The sequence below is a fragment of the Peromyscus eremicus genome, chromosome 5 (assembly GCF_949786415.1).
Source record: "Peromyscus eremicus chromosome 5, PerEre_H2_v1, whole genome shotgun sequence".
In the NCBI taxonomy this organism is placed as follows: Eukaryota; Metazoa; Chordata; class Mammalia; order Rodentia; family Cricetidae; genus Peromyscus; species Peromyscus eremicus.
The window spans coordinates 120,372,492-120,377,523 of NC_081420.1; the positions used below are offsets into that span (position 1 = coordinate 120,372,492).

At 40.8% G+C, this 5,032-nt stretch overlaps 1 pseudogene; it reads right to left on the reverse strand.

Moving 5' to 3' along the window:
• Positions 1-2,662: 2,662 nt before the first annotated feature.
• On the reverse strand, positions 2,663-3,061 carry LOC131911137 (small ribosomal subunit protein eS12-like; annotated as a pseudogene).
• Positions 3,062-5,032: the final 1,971 nt, after the last annotated feature.

Below are 5,032 nucleotides of genomic sequence, written 5' to 3' on the forward strand. Positions count from 1 at the left end.
AGAGATGCTGTGACTTCATCTCTGTCTTCTCCACCTTTGCCCTTCATGATGAGTAGTGATCCTAACCTCATGCCCCATGTTACACCTTTAGCCTTCTGGTTCTGTTCACCCCCAGACCAAACTATTCCTTCTTTCCTTCTCTGCCTCAATCCCAGGAGGCTGACTCTCAGTGTCTTTAATTTTTTATTTTTTTTCTGGTCCTTCAACATCAAGGGTTCCTTCTTTTGTACTAGATGGTCTGTGAATTTATTTAGAATATACAATAAAGAAATCTTTCTGCTTAAAAATATATTTTTGTGCCTCCCTGCTGTATATTCTGACTGTTTGGAGGAGGTCTGCAGCAAACAGCCCCAAATAAAAAGCTGCCCTTTCACTCTCCTTCATATTTCCTTGTCTGTTGTACCTGCATTCTCGAGTGGATGGCTCTGCCCTGGTCCCAGGAGGCATAATTCTCCTTCCTTGTGTGTGGCCCACGCAACTGTTTATTCTGGACGTCCTTGCTACTCTGCCTGAAACTCCACTGGCTTCCCACTGGCTTCCCAGTTTCTGAAACAATGTAGCTCATCCACCCACAAACTCCCCCCCACCTCGTTTCTTTGTTCTGTGCTGACCTCTCCCTCTGAGGATCTGAGGAACAAGAGAAGAGGGACCCATGGGCTCAGTTTGTAATACTGAACTTGTGCTGAACAAAAGTGAGTAAACTTCAATATTCTCCCTTTCTCTACATAAAGAATTTCTTTTTGAGTGCAGATGCTCTTCCACTGGAGTATATACCCATAGCTAAATGGTATATATGTGTATATATATATTTTAGTATTTATAATTAATTTTATTATATAATTTTATATATAAATTTATTTTATTATAAATATAATTTATATAAAACATATAATTTTAGCTAGGAATGTATACTATACTATATTATATATGTTTATACATACATATGTATATATGAATGCTGCTTTCATTTTATTCTTTCACTCGCATAATTCCTTTAAAATTGTGTCTTTCGCCAGGCGGTGGTGGCGCACCCCTTTAATCCCAGCACTCGGGAGGCAGAGGCAGGCGGATCTCTGTGAGTTCGAGGCCAGCCTGGGCTACCGAGTGAGTTCCAGGAAGGGTGCAAAGCTACACAGAGAAACCCTGTCTCGAAAAACCAAAAAAAAAAAAAAAAAAAAAAAAAAAAAAAAAAAAAAAAAATTGTGTCTTTCTTTCAGCAACTCATGTCTCTCGTTTATCTGGGACCTTCTCTTATCCATTTCGTCTCTGTTCAGTTTTACCTGTTTCCACACCTCAGCTTTCTGCCCTGCACTGTTTTCTCTTCTTAGGATGCTGACTGGATGCTTCCACTCCGAAAGCCAGCTAGTCTTTCAAGGGCAGCAGAGACCAAACCACACCTGCTGTCCTCTGCAGCCCTGCTCCTCCACAGACAACGTCAGCTTCCACGAGCAGTAATTCTAGACTTCAGCCCATCGGTCCAGAAACTTAGGAGCTGTCTTCATTTTCTTTATTAAAAAGTGTGTGTGTGTGTGTGTGTGTGTGTGTGTGTAAGGGGGCTGTGTTGCATGCATGTAGTTGTGCACGTGTAGAGGTTAGATGACAACTTTCGGGTATCAGGTCTCTCCTTCCATGACGTGGGTCCTGGTGATCAAACTGGGGTTGGCAGGCTTAGCAATAAAATGCCGTTATGAGCTGAGCCATCTTGTTTGGCTCCTTGATATGAATTTTTGCAAGATTGCTTCATGGTTGGTTCCAATTATATCAGGAAACAAAACATATGAATGTTTCATTTTTTTGCAATGGAAAGATTTTTTAGTGGCTTCGCTGTTATACTAATTCACTCACTGAAAAGAATTCCTTTGAGATTTCATGCAGTGGTTTCAACATCTGTCGATGATCACTGTCTAGGTACATAATTGGGGAATGCTTATACCTATCTATTACATTGTGTTCATGAGTGTGCTCAAGTGTGTACAAATGAACATGTGTGCAGATATGCATGTGTGTGTGTGCCCCAGTGTGTAGACTAGAGGTCAACCTTGAATGCCATTCCTCAGGACAGCTGTCTACTTGGCTCTTTTGAAACAAGTTCCCTCATTATTACCCAGGGCTTGCCAATTAAGCTCGATTAGCTGGCCAGGGAGCTCTGTGTGTTTACCTGTTCCCACCTCCCCAATTCTTGGCTACAAGCCCCTACCACCACTGCCGGCACTTTACATGAGATCTGCAGATCAAATTTCCATCCCTATGCTTACATAGCAGGCACTCTATGGCTCGGGTATCCCCAACCTGGATTATCCTTTCTCAGTAGCTTTAAAACTTCTTACATTCTCCATGCTTTTGATTTTTTTTCTCAATTCTACTCCATTATGTCCATGGCAGCTAAATTAATTTTTGTATATCACAAACCACTTCATGTCACTCCTTTCATTTAAATCTTCAGTGATTTTTTATTCCAAATAAAATTTAAATTCTATAGTAAAATATGAGTATTTATCATCTGCTCCCCACTGACATATCTGTTCCTTGCTCCACATTTATAAGTGTTGCAAATTTTCTGAAATAGAATTCTTACAGTGGAGAAGTTACAAATATTGATTATACATTTATGGGAGCTGAAGAATGAGGTCATTTATTTTTGTGAGCCCAAAGGCTTATTCATTCATGTCTTGAATTTGAAGTACTCCTGGATGACATCCTTGGCCTGACAATCTGTTCCATAGTCCTTACCCACTACACAACTGCAACCAAGCACTTTGCACAGTTTCCCCTCTCAATCAGTTGTTGAGGCCTACCCATTCCCCCAGTGTCTTGTTGTCATCAACCTTAATAGGTTGACTTGATGCTCAGCACAGGGTGCCTCAGCCATCTTGACACCCACAGGCTCATTGCAATGGGGTGCAAGCACACCAAGATGGGCTAGACACATGTCGAAGCCATTGGCAGCTGTGCATGCGCCGCCGTGTGTTATGACATCGTGGATGAGGGTGGTCTTCAGCATCTCTTGTACAGCAGCATCGACATCTGTTACACCTCCAGCAACAATGCCTTCCTCGGCCATGTGGTGGATTATGGCTGAGGTCAAATCTTGAAGGCACCTGATTGTCCACCTCTGCGCAATTCAGTGACAGGGGAAATGTCAGGCCCATTTTTAAAAAAGCAATGATGTACAGACCATAGAGCACTAGAGCATTTAGAGAAAACTTTGACTACATCAGAAATGGAAATGTGGCATGCTTGGGTCAAAGGAAAAGCACACTGATTTCATAAAAAAGGAACCCAGAGAGGAATGCAGGATATGGAGCGAGAATTATTTTAAAATGCATCGTTAATAAATTACCCAAGCCGGGCGGTGGTGGCGTATGCCTTTAATCCCAGCACTCGGGAGGCAGAGCCAGGTGGATCTCTGTGAGTTCGAGGCCAGCCTGGGCTACTAAGTGAGTCCCAGGAAAGGCGCAAAGCTACACAGAGAAACCCTGTCTCGAAAAACCAAAAACCAAATAAATAAATAAAAAAAAAATTTGCCCAAATGGTACATTGATCAGTTGGTTTTGCTGTCTTCAAGCTTCATCCCCATGCCACTTTTTCTTAAAGTTACTGTGTAGATGTGAATGGTTGCAATTTAATTCACATAAACTAATTTTAGTTCTCTAATTGATCAGTTTTTCTTTTATTCCATTTATAGTATATTCATCTGAAAAAGATGTTGCTGCATATACAGTTCCTAGAAGGGCAGCACCTGCTAACAGATGGCACTGCATGAGCATTCCAGAGTTCCTCCGCTGGTACTAAAGAATGAGCCATGATGCAGCTGTGTGTGCCGTGCCCTGCCGTTCCACCACAACCTCCCTGTCCACCTAGCCTTACCTTGTATGAGTTTTTGAGTCTCCAAGGTTCTGCTGATGCTCCTGCTGAACTGACTTGCTGTGCACATTGCCTGGGCTCAGTGTCAGTGAACACTTGACACCATCTGTAAGACTGTGGGCTTCCTGGGGTTGGTGTCTTTTAAACCAGTGTCTTTCAGACTAACTGAAAAGAGGTGGCCTGATTTAGGGGTAGTGACTTAAACTGTGGTTTTCATAGCACATGTGAGAGGTTTCTCTGTAGTAGCGTCAGTTTCCTGTGATACCTGAACTAGCCATGGTGCTGTAATTTGCTAATACATTTCCCTTCATTTGATGCAATTGGAAGGGTAAGCTAATGAGACTAGAGGGTGCATGGAAGTGGCACTTAATTATGAAACAATGAAAAGCAGTCTACATCATGAAATCACCTCACAATCAGAATGATTGAAGCAGAGATGACTCAGTAGTTAGTGATCACATCAATTAAGGGAACTCAATTTTTATCTCAACATATACATATATAGTGTGAGAAAATGTAATTCCTTAACTCTGGAGACAATTACTAAAACATGAAAGACGTGATAAGCCCCCAGAAGGGAGGCCACAGCTGCCAAGTTCACTCCTTTGTGCGCACTCGGTGTTTTGGAAACTAAGCTAGTTTCCTGGCTGTGCCTTATATCAAGACCACCCTGTAGCAAAATTTAATTCCTTAATGGATAGCTACTCATCATTTAGCTAAACATGTAGCTAAACCACTGAAACAAAATATGTAAATGAACATTTAACCTTTGATTGATGAAAACATGCTTCATTTGAGGTTGTTTTTAATTAAATAGTAATGTAAATATATTAGAGTTTATTTATTCAAAACAAGCTACTTTAGTCATGATACAGAAGTAATCATCTACAATCCTAAGTTGTGTATAATTTTGATAATTAGACAATCTAGTAAAACATTTCTTTGAAAATATAAAAGATAAGTGTATTATAAACCTGGTTGAATTCAAATCTAAATATATGATAGAAAACATTTAAACGTCAAAACATCCATCTAAAACATCACCCAGAGATAACTGTCCTGAAGAAGATGTTGTATGACACGAATATTTAGTGTGGCTTCTGTGTGTGCATAATAGCATTTGGTTCTTTAGCCCGGAAGGGTGTAGAGACATTGCTGAAATGCTATT